Raw genomic sequence first — 17,284 nt, 5'->3', positions numbered from 1 at the left:
AACTGTGGGAACTATTCTTCACCCATCTAAGCCTAAATCATGAGGGGTTTTGTTTTGCTTTTTTTTACTTATGACTTCTATATTCACATACAACTTCCAGAGCAGGGTATGGAGTTACTGTGACCCCAGTGCTGGTAGTGCCCATTCATGCTGGTACCTTCAGGCAAGGGCACAGATCCCATCCAGAACCGAGAAGTTCAACTTCCTAAGGCACAAGTTTTGCTTCACTAGGTATGCATTCAAATCTCATTGCTGTACATATATATGTGCATGTAACTGTATAAATGCTCGCTTTTGGTTCACAAACATATCTATTTTGCCCATATACATACTTGCATGTCCTGTAAGCACACACAAGCAAGCCCGTTGTGGGCCAGCTGATTACAGCTCTGTGGGTTATGTTAGTTCTGGCTCGGTTTTTAGAAGTTATGTCTACATTTTTCCTTGCATCAGGCAGTTCTTTCAGAGGCAGATAGTGTTGCAGTCCTAGATGAATAATGATGCATTGCCTGGGCCCATAAATGTCAAGTGTTCTAGTGGTGAGTGCATTTTGTGATGTTCATGGCAACAGCATCACTGAAATCCATTGTGCAAAGCTGAAAGGTTGCCTTAGCCCCTCTACAATTTGGGTTTTTCTCAACATCTACCAGCAAGACCCATTTTAATCCTTCACATACAACTTCTGCCTTCATCCTAAATAATTCATGGAGCTTAAACAATGTTATTTAACCTCTCCTGCCCTCTCCCCATATTTCTACTGGTGCCAAACACCCATAAGCTCATTCCAAAAAGCCACACGTTACCCAACCAATGCTGCCTAAGGAAAGCATTCAGGAGTGTTTATGGGGCAGCTGAAGTGTAATGATTTAGTAGATGTTTATAAATGTTTATACTGTACAGATTAACATTCCCCAGGGGGCCTGTAATGAAGAGAGTGCTCCAACTGGAAGCAAACCAGCCAGCCTAGGCTGAATGAGCATGAATGAATCCTGCTGGCCTACCCTCACGAGCTGTTTACTCAGTTTGAAGGGATTTCCTCTATCCATGCTCCTTCAGCATTTGTTTTGGGAGAGGCAGAAAAGGACTCTGGTCTCAGAAGGAGCGCAGTTTGGAAACAAGCTAGAAAATCCAGGCCATCACTTGGATTGTAGCAATTACTCACAAATTGCATTAGACAAAAGAACAAAGAGCCCAACCCTTCTGCTGTGGAAGTCGAGGCTGAAACTCCCATTGACTTCAAAGAACCCGGGTCTCAGAACAGAGTTTTCAAACATTACACCCAGGTGTAAACACTGAAAATCATGTTGAGGCAACTATGTCCTGCAATGGGACTAGGATGAGGATCTCAGTATTTACAACTCAGAAGTTTCATGTTACCTCACTATATTTGAAAACTGTGACTTCAGACACTGTAATGGTGTGCTGGAGGTCCACAGCCATGGCTGGTGATCTTTTTATGGAATGAACACTGGACAGCAGTGGTGAACAGTTGGATATCAAGCTGAAGGTGATGGACATCTGTATTTAGAATAAACAAGCAAACAACTTCAATTTATTTTATGAGGGCTCAAAGGGTGAAAATATTTGCTACTGGAATGAGGATGCATGCAATGGGTTTCAAATTGCCACAGGTTTAACAACATGAACACCAAACCCAAATAAGGCTGGGAAGTGGTGATGGAAACTGTGCTTGCCTTGATGCCTCAGAGCAATGAGCATGAACATTTTAAAAGGTGCTAACAGCAATGATGACCCTGAGGAGTACAAGTGAAAGATCATTTATTTTGGGCATGGTGCCAGGTGAAAAAAAAAATCAGCCAGTTAAATCACAAGTAGGGGAAAAAATCCCTCTGGATTTCTGTAGTGGTCAGGAGAGTAAAACTTTTTATAAATGACACATATATTCAGAAAGTGAATCATCCCAAAGGGGCCAGGAAAGGATGGGAATAAAGTAGTTCATGGCATGGCCATAGCCAGCACGGGCCAATAAATGTGGCCAGAAAGACCAAGCAGGGTGAACTTTATCTTCAAGTGGGTGATACCATTGCCAGTGGATTTTTACAGATGGAGGGCCCACAGTCTTTTTCTTGAGCTGTGCATTTTTTGCAGATGTGACAAATTTTCTCACTACTTCCAAAATTATTCTATTTCTGGCTCTGACAGCTACAAACCAGCATAGGATAGAGAGCAGCACCATGTGGTACAGGTGTTCCTAAAATAAAATACAAAATATTCCTAGCAAACGCTTAAACCACAGCCCTGAAGGTGGTCCTGATGAAAATGTCTGCTGTAACTTTGCAGCCTCTCCAATGGATCAGACAGATGTAGAGGGCTCAATACATAAAAGGGTTTCTTTCAGTGGGTTTCTGGGATGTTTTTAAAGGCCAAAAAATGTTTGCTTTGAATCTTGGATGGAGCCACTGGATGAAGCTAATATTGTCTGTTGTGGTTTATTTGTCCATCTCATGAAGCTGTCTGAGCTAGTTACAGTGCTTGGCAAACACTCCAAGTACAAGTTTGACACTGCAGCCTCACCTGGGTCTTTAGGCTAGAGGAAAAGACAGATATTTGAAATCTTCTGGAGTACTGTAACCATCAGGTAATTAGCTGTAGCAGACTTACAAAGTGGGAAAGGCTCATGAGAGCTCTGAAATGAAAGCACAAAATGCCTCCTGGAACTAATTTTAGAGTGGCTTGAAGTATTTAATCCTGCAAATTATTGCCAGTGAGGAAACATCAAGGTACTGCTGGATCTTAATAGTGGCAAACCAGCAGGAATAGTTCACCCCAGGCTGCCTCCTGCTGATGGCTGAGCAATCAGACACACTGTACACCACTCACAAGGTGCAGGGGCAGCTATGTTTTGTTCCATGTGACTTGCAAAGCAGCCTGGAATTGTTCCTCTCTGCTTTGTGTCTGCAAAGAATCCTTTATCAGCAAAGCCAATGCAGCCCTACTTTGCAGGCATCGGAGACTAAGGAAGAGGAGAATATTCATGGGGGTTACAGGCAGCACCCTACCACAGGCCAGACCCAGGTTCCAGGGATGCCCTTCATCCTTCAGAGGGCAGGAAAGGGTTTGCAGAGCTGCACAAGCAGGCAGAGTGCTCGACTTTTTCATAACTAGGATCTGCCTCATTTGTAAAGAGGCCTTTCTGACTCCTTACTCTGCTCATAAGTCCTCATTAATGAAACTTAGGGAGACTGGATTTCTCCTTTCATCCATCTAGGAAGTCAGTTTCTCCATGTGTGAAGTGTGGAAGGAAAACGCCAGCCTTGTGAGGGCTGATTTTAGTGGAAGTGGAAATGGCAGATATGGGACTAGAAACCAACATCCTAGGTTCTTAAGCCCAATCTGTTCTCATAAAGATCTTCAGCTCTACAACCCCCTTTATTTTAATCAGACAGTGTGTGAGGGAACTAGGAAACTCCATGTTTCCTCCCACTGGGAAACCACTTGAGAATCCTGTTGCTGTGGCGGCTAAAAAACTTTGTTTTCCAGACTGAATTTATTCATAGCCAACAATATCCATTTGTTCTCATGCCAAAATATTCTTTTATCTTTAATAAGTAGTCTGTCTAGCTCTGTGAAAGCTATGGCTTGATTACTACAGAACCTAGGAGTCCTCTTCCACAAGCTGTAAGAAGTGCTAGTAACAGAATGTACTGCCATACCCCATGCAAATTTTGCAGGAGCCCATGCAGGTGTGTGCAAGAATCTATGGATTCATTTCAAAACTATTTCCACTACCAGCTTTCCCATCTGGCAAGCTTTTCTTATGTTTAAAAAAATAAAACAGAGGCAACAACCTAAATTTTAACATTTTCTTGAAAACTGTTTCTCAAGCAGTATAAGCTGCAATGTCTCTTCCTCTTCAAAACTCACCAGGCACCAAAACCCATCTCATCTACAGAGATAAGAACTGAAACCCTGCTTATTTCTTTGAACAACAAGGATTTTCAAGTTCATATTTTGATTTTGGGGGGTTTTTTTAGACACACGTAGCCTTTTGCACAGGCACCATTTATGTCTGCAAAACCAAGTGATCAAAAAGTCAGAACTAAACCTAACCATAAAACCTTACTCATCTGCATTATGATTCACCCTTTAAATATAGGATTATGTCTTGGTTTCCACTTGATTCCACCTCAGGATGGACAGTGATCACTTAATAAGCAGACACTCAATATTTTGTTACAGTGTCATTATGCAGCATGTGGCTTGAGGCCTTATTTACCACATAGCATTCAAAACCTGCTTGGAAGACAGTTGCTAAATTTCTCATGAGTTTCTCTAGGGCTCTTATCAGTATGACATGCAAGTGCTTCACAATGTTACTGTCTTTTAACAACACCCTGTAAGACAAGAAGATATTATTATTCCTGCCTAACAGATGGGAAACTGAAACACAAAGAGATTCAGGTCAAAGCATTCTGCTAAGGTTGGGTACGCAAAACGGAGATGTCTGAGAATTGATTTCTCAGAATGTTTCATGTTGTACAGCATCACATGTCAGGAGAAATACCACTGACAATGTATTCTGCAAATGGGAACACAGAAAACAGAACAAAATTAATAGCCAGATGGATGAGAGTTTTGCAGTATTCAGATGCCTCAGCCACGAGATCCCCCATTTTCTTAGTCCTCACTTTTCTGAGCTTCTCTACCACATATAAGCAAAGTCCATCAGACACCAGGCTCCTCCTCTGCCCAGCTGTACCTCACCTCCTGAGCTGCTCCACAAGACCAGGGTCCTCTGCTATATAATCTTCTCAAGGAGAACACTATCTCTATTTTATAAAAATACCAATTTTTATATGTAGCCCACATGTATATTTAAATATGCAAGGTAAAAAAATATATAGGATAAAAATGGTATAAGCATAACATTACAAATATATTTATATTATTGTTCCTGAGTTATATCAGCTTAAATTTTCCAAAAACTAGAAGAGGTACCTGACAGGGAATACTAAGACCAAATGATTAAAGTTTTCAAGTTGAAATTATAGGTGATAAAAATCTGCCTATATCTTTCAGTTGAGTATTTTGCCTGTGCCTTTCTGTTTCAGGGAATCAGGATGTAGATCCTTGCATGAACTGAAACCATTTCTATCTACCTAATGTTTCTTGCTGAAGAAATACAGAGAGGCAGAACTCCACATTTCCAGTATGTAGGAAATTCAGTTTTTTTGTAATTTCATTTCACAGTGAATTTGGAGAACACCTATGCTTCCACTCCCTCAAACTTTCAAATTCCCCTAGAAACTTTATTAGTGTTGGGTTTAAGTTGTTCTAATAAATCAACTGTTGCTGATATCAGCTGAGAAATTTCAATGTGAATGTTCAGAGTTTGACAGAGTTATGAGGAAATAAAGAAGCCTGGAAAATTTCAAGCAATCCTTGTTACAGGTACATCACCAGCTATTTCTAAAATACCACTGTAGTAGCATATAAATTTTGTAATTAAGAACTTATTGAACGTACAGATACTTTTGCTGCCTCTCCCACTCAGCCATAGCACAGCAAGGAGAGGAGCTCTGCTCTCCCCTCATCCACAGGCTTCTTAATACCCAAATCAAAGCCCTTTTAATCTAAAGGGAATTGCCACTGACCTGTGAAATAAGGAGGGGCATTTCCAAGTTTCCTGTAGGGACACACCAGAACCAAACCTGCACTTTGTAGCTCCCAGCTACAGCACTTGTGGGTAAATGCAGTATGATTTCAAGGGGTGAAAAACCAGGGTTTGGGCAAACCAGGCATTAAATGCCATGGAAAGCTGGACAGTTTGGCCATTTCACTGATTAGAAACTTGTTCTTTCATGTTTTCTTATCAAGGGGAGGAATAGAGTGCAAAATGTAACTTGACTGAGGTGTCTTTGAAAGAGTCCCTGGGCTTGCTGTGAACCTGGGCTTTTCCTGGGTCACAAAGGATCAGTCAGAAGAATTGCATGAGAACTGATTTTAAAAAAAAAAACAAACAACAAACCAAAAACCTCTGTGCCAGGATCTTCTATTTTGAAGGGAGGTGAGAAATAGGAATTAGACACTCAGCTGAAAATGGCTCTTTCCATGAGGCTCAGGCAGTGGAAACCGCTCAGCCCCAGAGCTGCCAGGGAGGAATTCCCCTGTCATGAGGGCCATGACTCACACGTGTCCCTGTGGCTTCTCTCCCTCAGAAGCAGGGGCCATACTTGTGGTCTGGGATGTGTCAGGAGAAAGGACCTGGCAGAGCTCACTGCTGTTACACAACCTCTCCCTTCCTGCCCAGAGGCACTGTCCAGCCCGGGGCAGAGAATCACTGCAGGTGACAACAGGCTTAAAGATCCTTTTGCAGCTGATATTTCTTCTGTTCCTTAATTTTTCTTATTTCTCTGCTTCTCTGGAATAATCACAGTAACTCAGTCAGCTCCTGAGCAATCATGATGCTGTTATAAAAGTCAAGGGGATTTTTGGCATTGGTTTCAGCAGTATAAAATGCTGCTCCTCACACAGCAGCGCTCAGACAGGTATTGAGGTCCCTCATCAGTTTTGCTCAATAAATTAACAGAGCTGCTGCCACAGCAGTGTGAGCAGTTTGTAACATTTGTATTAGTGCTTTGGGTATTTATTACTGTGTTTTTCACAGGCCCTTTTAATGCCTCCAAGGAGTAATTTATGGGGACGGAATAGCATGAAAGGAGTAGATCCCACTTATTTAAATCTCTGGATGATGAAATTCTCCTGAAAAGAGCAGGTTTTACATTGTTTCTTTCTCCATTAGTGTCTTTCTGAAGTAGTAAAAGCCATATAAAAGCAAACATAAACACTGAGCCAAATATTGATGGAGATTTTCTGGCTTATTCAGGTTTGGGTTCTGTTTTGCTAACTCATTCCATAAAAGTATTACAGATTTCAGTTATAGTTAAAAGAACTAACTAGATACAAGTAGTAAAATTTCTACTTTATAAGAACAGTTCTTAGGCATAATCTTTTTACTTTTCAGATTGGTGAGTAATACTAATAAGTGTGATGCTGTGGTCATTCTTTTTTTTTTTTTTTTTTTTTTTTTTTTGGCAGCTTTTATTGCTCCTCTTCCAGAGCATGAAACAGACTGATCTGGACACCCAGGATGGTCCAAGTTTTCAGCAGCTGACATTCTGGCTATTTATTTTTAAAAATAAGCAAATTAATGAAGCATGACTAAAGCTTTTTGATCCAGTGAACACTTATCTATGCAGTCACATTAAGAATTGTAATCTTTTGGTGTTAAGAATAATACCAGTGACCTGAGATATTTCACCAGATCTCCTTCCCAGGGCTGAGCAGTGTAACAGTTTTAGAGGTAACTGTCACTCACAAAACCTTTACTTTGTTGGAATTCTGACATATCTCTGAACTAAGTAGCATTTGTCTATAAAAGGTGAATTAGAGAGGTTTCTTTACCCTGTTTTTGCTTTTTCGCATTAATTGATACTCTGACTCCCTAACGTCCAGATAAAGTCATAGACCTTAAGATAAAATGTTTGTCTACTTCAGTTCTACTATATTTCATGCTTTGCCTCATGAGACCCAATTTATTACAGTGATGAATGTAACATAAGAGTATATTTTAAACAACCACGAACATACCTGCTTGGCTGCTCATTTTTCACAAAGCCATTCCAGGAAGCATTTATAAGTCAGAAAACTGCCCCAGAATTTGTTTGAATAATCCAGGCTTCATGATTCTGAAAGACAGGGCAGAGAAGTTAACTTGAGAGGTTTCCTCTGCTGTTCGTTACACCAAAATGCCATAAAGGCAGCCAGATCCTTTCACATTCTATTTTCATAGAGTCATGGAGAGAAGCCTCCATTTAGACCTTTATCCAGAAAAAACCTGCACACATGCTCAGCTTCCTTTAGTGCTACCTCTGTGTAATCAGAGGAAATAATCCACAGCATATAAAGCTGCAAACATGTTCAGGTCTCTGCAAAATCAGTTGCTACAGACTGGAACTTTGACAAGTTGCAGCATTATTCAGAATTTCACCAGCCCGATTCATCAGAAGGAATGTGGAACCATTTTGAGTCACATCTAAAGCTGTTTATGAGTACCAGCAAAAGCTGTCTCCCTGAAAAAAAAAAAGTAACTTTCCCTCAGCTTCCCTTTCCTGGTTTCAAGTAGAACTAAAGCTTTCTGAAACTTGCTGGGAAAAGAAGGGCAGGGGGATAGAGAAGGACAATTTATCTCTAAATTACATTGCTCTTCAGAGTAAACCACAGAGAGCTGTAATGGGACAAGTAATTTTTTTACATAGTATAATTAATTAGAACCCATAAAACCCAATTAAACAGCACTTTTGAGACTATCAAGCGGTGCATGTTTGAAACGGCAAATATGACAGTGTAAGTACGTTTTTATAGCTGGGCACACTCCTCAGGATTATTTTCAGTGCTCTACTAAAATGGGAAATGGCACCAGTTTGGCCCCTGCTAATAAATCCTGTGGAAACAAGCTATATTAATAATCTTTATGGGGGTAGGATGGAAGCCAGATGGGGCAGGGAGGGAAGTGTGAAGGTGGCATAATATATTGGCCTGGAAAACATAATCCAGGCCAAACCAGAAATTTAATCTTGGTGCCTATCGGGGAGGGCGGCCGGGAATATAAAATGAGATGGCGGTCTGAAAGGGTCCCTCACCCTGAGACATCAAGGAAAGCATTTCCAAGGTAGGGAAGGCAACACAAGGTAAGCACTGGTCCATCTGCATGAGAAAGGAGGCAAAGGAACGAGCAGTGTTGAGGCGCTGGGGAATGGCGCTGGGTGCTCCCCTCAGGCCTGCCCAGCTGCAGCACCCAGCCCGGCCCTGCTGCCCCAGGAGCTGGGTGTGTGTGCTGGGGATGGGCTCCGTGCCTCTGCACCAGCTTGATACACAACCTACTGAGAGTAAAATCTCATTTTGCCCTTGTTTATTTACACGAGGCCCCGTTTATGTTTAACTTGGCAGCCAAGAGGCCTGCGCCTGGTGCCAAGCGCTAATTCCTGGCCTGCCCTGACAGGCCCTGGCGTGCACACCTGAAAGTCATTAGTGCTCGGACCCATTTTGTTCTCACATTTCGAGGCAGTGACCCGCAGCCATGTACAGCTTCAGCAGACACTTTATCATCTCCCCTGTCAGCGGCTACGAGCTCGGCAGCCTGGGCATTGCCAGACCACAATCAGCAAGGAACTAACGAGGCCTGAGGAGAAGCCTCTATCTCCACACGCGACTCCCCTCACGGGGAGGGGAGGGCAACGGTACTCAGGGAAGATGTTCCCTCTTCTTGAATTTTGAGTTTGGTTGGGTTTGGAACATTTTTTTCCTTCAGAAAACTGCAATGCAGTGTGATAAGTAAGCAACCTGTGACAAGCTGAGCTTTGGTGACAGAACCCAAATGATTAAACTCTTAACAGTCTCACTCAACTGTGCAATGCTCCTCGTGGGAGCTGCTCCCAAAAAGGGCAACTTTCCCTTATCAGTCACTCAAAGTTCCTTCAGAATCACCAAACAACACAGGAAGAATATTTAATCTAGAAACAGAATAATATACTTTCAGATGAGGTTTGGAAGGAGGAACGTAGTGAACATCTGGTCTGGATGGAAAGCATTGCAGTGAAGGCTCACACCATCTACAGGAAGAACACAGGGAGGACGTAAGAGCAGAGAGGAGCTGGAACTCTCTGCAGAAATGTTACTGCACTGTATGTTATGTTCTCTGAAGGTTTTCAGAGTGCCATCACTTTATTAAACCTGGGGAGGCTATTAATCTCTTAGTTTTTTAAAAATCCGTTTACTAAATTACATATCTTACAAAGATTTGCATTTCATAAGTCTTATGCCATTTCACCTGTACTGAGACCTTTAAGATTTCTCCCCACATAAGTTATTTCAACATATCAGTCTCTTTACCAGCTCCAAATACTACAATTTTAGTTTGTTTGAGCCATTTTTTTCCTTCTATTCTCTCCATCTGTCATTTTCTCTATTTAAAATCAATAGGGACCGAGCCTCCAACAAGTTAACAGTCATCCCTAGACCACAAAAAGTTACTGGGCTAAGTTCTCATGACCTTGAAAAGAAAGGAATGGGTGACTTAAACCACTGGAGAGGTCCAGATTTCCATGAGGAGGAGCAACATTACATTTTTTACATTACAGTCTGTCAGTCTCAAGGTTATGCACTTCACAGTCATCACTTACCAAACATTTTCGTAAAAAAGCGAAACAAAACAGTCCAAACAAACAAAAATTAATTTTGGATACTCTGGGGAGGGCTTTTTTCATGCATTTTCTGTTGAACAAGTGGTAATTTAGCACAAGACCTTACAGCCAGAATACAACATAATAAAATGTTTATACCTGCTTTCAGGCATTACAAAAGTAGTATTTTCTCTGAAATACATTAGGCAGATGCTGAATCTGACATCAATCTATATAGTTGCCTCTCTACAAGTCTTGTACTCAGGGTTACTCCAGCCAGGGTATTACTTCCCATGTGAAAGATGAGGCACTGGTACATGAGATCTTAATAGAAATTAAAATGGACCTGAACACACAGAAGCTTGATGAGTCAATGTAACCTATGAGTTCCTTCCTCCAAAAGCCCATAGTTAAGGTTTTCTTTCAAGATACTTTCTTATCCTTAATCCAAAAAAACAAAAGGTATTCTGTATTCTACAATAATGATGAAGATCCATCATCCCCAGTTTAAAGACCATACCTGATAAAAATACTATTGGGATGTGTTAATTTTGATAGAAAAATGAAAGGTGCTAATTTGTCCCTGTGACTGTATAAATATTAAACGGTTAAATGTGGCCTGTGTATGTGGCAGACATCCTTAAAAAATTCACTCCAAATATATTGAAAGAATAATCTTTTCCAAACCTGTCAACATCATCCCAGCCACTGTTCCTGGCAAGAAAACCAGCTTAATTTGGTAAAACAATCACTTTTGCTCTCACAAACATTGAAAACAAATGAGGCCATGGAAAGAAAAATGGGAACATTAAAAAGGCCCTTGACAGATCCTTAGCAGTGTGCTGCTGGGTTACTGTGGGTTTCTTCCAAGGAACTGCACAGGTTTTAAGAGTACAAGCAAATGAGGAGGGTGGGAGTGGGGAGAGACTTCAAGCAAGGGCTGAGGCACTGCAAATTCAATTCACTGCGTGGTTTTGCTGTGAATGCTTTTCCAGGTCTCACACCATTACATAGGATGTAACATCATAATGATGTCAACTCTTGGACCCAGGAGTGAGCTGATTTAAGTTTTACGAGGGGAAGGATGAATACTTTCAAAGGAATGGTGAGTTGAATAATACAGAACTGGTAGGATCACAGTTCAGGGAACTCACAGTTACACTTCCAACTATTTTTAGCAAGGCACTGTGCAAGTTCAGGGATAGTAGGTATAGAAAGGGCCTGCACAGCTCAAATGAAGCACAAGCCTCTCAAAGTGTTGACATTTTTCTATCAATTTTGCAGAGAGAAAATTAAAATCTCTCTTCCCTTTCACTGAAGGTGACTGCTGTAATAAGGCTGCTTCTTGCAAATGGCTGTGTGTGTGTCCATGGGTGTAATGAGCATCAGAGTCTGTGCAAGAAGCACTCCCTGTGCTCCACCCTGGGACAAAGCACAAACACTTACATTTAAACCAGTGCTTCTCTGCTTCTTTTGGCATGCAGCAAGCCATGGTGTAGAAGGAAGAGAATGGCAGCAGGACCCATCCATCACTGCCCTGTCTACAGCATCAAGTGATCCCTCCTCATCACAATCCATCTCTCTCCCAAGGGTGCTGTGACTTTGTTCTGCCCACCCGAGGAGGTCCTTGATTGACAAAATTTTACCCCCAGTGTCTTCAATCTGCAGGGGGGGGGAAAACAACAACAAACCAACCACATGAAAAAAATCCTGAAATGAGAAAGCATAGATAGGTGGAGGTGGGTTTTCCATCAAAGCTGTTCCTGTCCCTGCAATAAGTACATATGAATAATAAATTTCCCCCCAACTCCCTTTGGAAAGTCACTGCAGTTTCTGCCAGCACTAGTTGTGTTTTATTTCCTTTAAATGCATACTTAAGAATACCCAGTTATTGTCAATCATTGGAAATACACAAGGAATGGATTGCTTTAAAAGCTTTGCTACAATTATGGAAAATGTAGGAAATATATACTGTATATTTCCTGTATGGTGGGACTACTACAAGCACAGAAAATCCACATTGAAGGGGATTTCTATGCAAGCTATGCACCAGATGAAGATTGTATTGCAAGCTTGAATTACTGATTCAAGCTTCTTCTCCTCTCCCCACCCCTTCTCTGATAGCTTTTAAACTTAAATAGCCATATAAGTTAAAATGTTCTTTTATAGGGTGAAATAAACAGATTTTATTGTTCAGAAACTGCAAGCCTAGAGATCAACACTTTACCACTAATTCGTGCAGGTTCAAGATAAGGAAATGGCCCATTCTTCTCTCAAAGTTGTTGAGATTTCCTCCCTCCAAAAAAAACCGCAAAATAAAAAAAAATTAAAATACAATTTAAATTGGATGTTATGAAAACTCTGAATGCAGACAATGCTTTCTCTTGACAAAGTGCATCTAGCTTGCTGCCTTCTGGGTCCCAGTTCCCATGAAACCACAGGGAAAATACTGCTGAAAACCTCAGAGAGGCTGGGAGTTGGTACAAAAAGAAATCAAACTCATTAGTCATATTAGTGCCAGGGTCTTTAAAAACAAATGAAAACAAAAAAACAAAAACAAAACAAAAACCAAACACAAACAAAAAACACCAGAAAGAAAACGTAACCACCAAACCAAGAAAGCTCTCATATGGTACTCTGGAAATCTATAAAACTTCTTATAAAGGCAAATGTAATTTATACTTAAACTTTCTTTTGACTGTCAAAATTAAGAGAATTTAGGCCCAGCTCATTTAGTACAATCTTTTCCAGTGGGACAGTAGGAAATACCAGTTCCAGAGGTCCCAGGGAACCTGAGGAGAAGCAATACTGTCAAGTCCCATATTTTACACAACACATTTCCATTACAAGAAGCATCCACTGGACTTCATGGCTAGCCCTGGCATTTCAGTGAGCCAGGGGAAAAAGTATGAGCCAGAGATGTGAATTCCAGATTCATACAGAAATAACTGGAGGGCATAAAACTCAAGGAAGATACAGCTTGGAAAGCTTGGTATGATCTGGATGCACAGAAAGTTATTTTCAAACCCAGGAAGAGCAAGAGCTGTCTCTGCTGTGTGGTGGGGAGGCTCTGCCCTAAACCCTCCAGAAAAATTGTAGTGTTATCATTAAACTTACTGTGAGCATGTTTCATTTATCCATCTATCTGTTTATTCAATCCTCACCACTGTGATTTTTTGAGCATATGACAGATCCACTAAGAGCAGAGGAGTATTTTTCCTCCCATTTACCAGCATTTAAGTGGTTAAGACAGCAGCTTTATTTCCAAGCAGAGATAATCCTGTTCCTGAGGACACCAGTAATGCTGGTATATGACAACATAATCAGCAGCACAAGGATATAAACAACTCCCAATTATCCCAAACCAAAATTTTTGAACATCTTGTTAAATTTTTTCCTTAGGCCTTAAAATTACTGAGTTGTTATGGTTGGATGCTCTGTGGTGAATGAATCTAGAATAATTCCCTGGAAAGAGTGAACTGCACTCTAAGTGCTGTTAGTGCAAAAGACCACAGTACCCAGTTTGCCCTGGCTTTCCCATCCATGGGGAAAAAACCATACAATGTTCTCATCGTGTGGGGAAAGGAGAGCAATGGGGAGGAGCAGTGCTGATTTGATTTCTAGGAAGTGGGAAGCAGCTGCACAACCCACATGGAAAATAGTCAAGAGGGAGAAAAGAACAAGAACACCACACAACATCAGGATTTCTTGCACACCTACTCCTGTCAAAATGCCAAATTCTCAAGGCCTCCAGGTAAGCAGCAAACAACCAACCAAGTAAAAAAACCAACATTGCATGCAAACACTCTCTGACAGAAGTTTGAGAGGATCAGTAGGTGTCATTTCCCACACAAAACACTGAGGTCCTCCTCAAGTCCTATCACAGAGATAGGAACACAAGATTTTGTGATAGAAACAGAGATGTCACAGGACACAGCATTCAGATTTGAAGCCACTTCAAAGTAACTGTGCTGAGAGCCAAATCTAGGCTTGGGCTCTGACTATACCTCCAAAACATGGATGGTTTTGGATCTGAAGTTTGGATTCTGTCATCCATCTAATCTTGAAATGGGTGGATCAAAGATGTTTGGTCTGAGGCTTAGCAAAGTCCTAACAGACAGTTTTGGATAGAAAAGTCCTAACAGATAGTTTTGGATAGAAATGATGCAGTAAAGTGCTCCAAGCAAGGAATACATTTGTTGGTGGACAAGTTGTGAGCTGAAAGAGAAGTGGAACCAGCCAAGGAAATTACTACATACCTATTGATTGCTTTGGTACCTTACCTTGTGAGCTTGGCTTTATTTACAAAAGAAGGGGAAAAAAAATGAGGTACAAAGTGGTTGAGAAATTGGCCCTGAAAGTTCATAGCAGTGCCAGAAAAGACTGGAAATTAGAAAAGATGTCCAGTGTTTGAGAACTGGATAGGAAACCAGTAGCAATCATATGTTTGGTACTCTGTCCCAAATTTCCTATATGACCTTGGCCAAACCATTTGGTGTTTTGGTGCCCAGCTTCCAACTTGAAAAATAACAAGGTAATAAACCTTGTTAAAATAACCCAAAACACCACAAAACAACAACTCAGAGGAAGAGGTGAAGAAATCTCTCTCACCCTTTGCAGCCTCATGACTTATAGGTGGCCTGATCCACTCACTGAACAAAGGAGACTGGATGGCTTCCTGAATTATTCAAAATAGAAATACATAAATACAATTATAGGAAAGAACTGACTCAAAAAATATTTAAAGGTATAAGGACATGCTTAGTGATGATTTTCTGACATTTCTGAGCTTAAAGGAAGCCACGGTCCTGTTCAAGCTATGGGAAAACCACAGACACACATAAAAATTGCACAACTAGACTGGCACTGGTATTTGTTCTGTGGATGGCACAAATGTTAACCTTATTTTCCACACTGTTTATGCCAAGCTAAAGTGGAAATAACTGTAGGCCACCAAGGATTTCATCCTGACATACATGTACAAGAGATCTGGCCAGATCAAAAATATAATTTATTCCAGAGCATGCATTTTCTTGGCTACCATTTTCAGCCTAATCTAGTCAACTGCAATAATATTTTTGGCCAGTACAAACTTTAGATTTGAGGTCTGTGCAGATTTGAAAGGAATTTCCCATTCACTACACATGACCTTCCATTAAGCAAACCCAGTCCTGTCATTCCTGCAAGAATTAAAAGGTACAAATGTCCTGTAACTCTGGATCCTTGCAGTCAATACTGTGGTCTCCTTTTAGGGGACAAGAAGATAAATCCTTCACACCTAGTGCAGGCAGGCAATTTTGGGATAGCTTTATCCACTCAGTGAGTATAAGTATATTCCTAAATAATGCAAAATGGAAATCTCAGGTGCTGTTCATTCTTCTGCTCTACGTGACCAAGTGTTATGCAAATTTTGGAGTGGAAAAATATTCACTCAGCCATGCAAATGGAATTACAGCATAGATGGGTTGCTGTGCTCTGGAGAAAACAAAGGATAAGAGTACAAGACCTATCCATACACATTTCAGGTTTATTAATCATAGAGAACTGCAACATTTCTCCTGCTACACACACTCATTTCATCAGCAGTGACTTCAGTCATTTGGGGAATTACTCCTTGGGAATCTGGGGTTCAAGCAATTCATTCTGGTTCCTCAAACCATGTTTTCAGTTTCCTTGAAACTGGCAGCTATATTTTGGAATAATATGTTTGGGTCTAAATGTTTTCTATGATCATAAAACTTGCTGTTCTCTCTCTCCTGTTGGAAGTCCACTTGACAAAGGCATGCAGTGCCATGCATGTGTCACATCAGGTGTGGAAATGGTATTTTCATTTTTCAACCAATGCTCAGTTGGAACTTTAGCCACAGAGATATAAAGATACATCAGAGAATAGTCTCCAAATTACATGCATCTTTATGCAAAAGCAAGCACAGAGAAACTTAGCTGTTTCCCTCTGTAGTGCAGAAGTTCTTGTACAGATTACACACCTTATTAATTCTAGACCAGTGAACTTGCCTCTCAGTTCATAACAAAGTGTCACGTTATTAGTTAGGTTTTCCAGCATCTTCTGATAAAAATTGTGGTTTTATTGCTGCATAAAAAATACAAGGCAAGTTAAATGTTCAGTATTTTCTTATTAAATATTTAGGCTTCTAAACTGTTGCAAACAGGCTAGTGTTTATATAATATTCCCAGACATCTGTAATACCTCTCATGAAAGCTAATGTATAAGCTCTTAGCTACTGCAAAAGGATTTTAAAGATGCTCTGTCCACCATAAAGTGCAATCCTACATCATCTGAAGAGCTGCTTTGATAACAGTTTGTTTTGAGCTTAATATTTAGTCCTTTCACTGCTGTCTGGCTTGAAACTTGCTCCATTCTGAGTGAAGGTCCCAATGCATTTAAAATTTAACCACCTAACCAGGACATACTTACTCAGCAGAACACAGGCACGTGTCTCATCTCAGGTACACACTTACATCCTTGGAGTCTCAGGGCTCAAATCATATGCCCACATTGTTTGATGTAACAGACAGAAAGGCAGTTGGGAATACAGACATTTCTGAGGCAGAAGACTGGAGTTCACAAAGGAAAAAAGCTCTAATGTCATGTTCTAGGTATCCACATTTACTAAGAAATAACTTCTCTTTCAGTTCCTGAGTGGCTGTACATTTTTTGTTGCTTGTTTCTTCAACAGTGAAGTTGTCCTGTAGATGCTTTACTTCTGTTCCTTCTTATTAGTCTCCATGAAATAAAATAAAATAGCTACTTAGACCACAGCTATACAATTGTACACAAATAATAATAATAAAAAAGCAAAGTAGATGGGATTCTGGTGCCACTATCAGCAGAAAATATACAGTAACTACCACCTAGGCACAGTGGACAGAAAAGGTCTTACTGGTACACAAAGCAACACAGGGCCACAAAAATACTTGCACAGACAAACAGCTGTTCTCACAGGTCCTCTGTAGAGTGCTAATGACACTGAATATGACCTTCAAAGATACTTTGCATAGTAAATTAACTTTCCTCAGTGCTTGAATTTACAGAAAAAAACCCTATCAAAACTAAAGAGCTT

The 17,284-nt window shown here is 40.6% G+C and overlaps 1 long non-coding RNA gene across 1 annotated transcript in view; it reads right to left on the bottom strand.

The window, feature by feature from the left end:
- LOC139803557 (uncharacterized) overlaps positions 1 to 17,284 on the bottom strand; it is a 62,276-nt gene that overhangs the window by 20,581 nt on the left and 24,411 nt on the right. Inside the window, exon 2 of the long non-coding RNA XR_011729051.1 lies at positions 7,612 to 7,709. This is a non-coding gene — a long non-coding RNA (uncharacterized lncRNA). The remainder of the gene's footprint in view (positions 1 to 7,611; positions 7,710 to 17,284) is intronic.

The sequence above is a fragment of the Heliangelus exortis genome, chromosome 16 (genome assembly GCF_036169615.1).
Source record: "Heliangelus exortis chromosome 16, bHelExo1.hap1, whole genome shotgun sequence".
Lineage (NCBI taxonomy): Eukaryota > Metazoa > Chordata > Aves > Apodiformes > Trochilidae > Heliangelus > Heliangelus exortis.
This window is presented reverse-complemented; position numbering and strand designations above follow the sequence as displayed.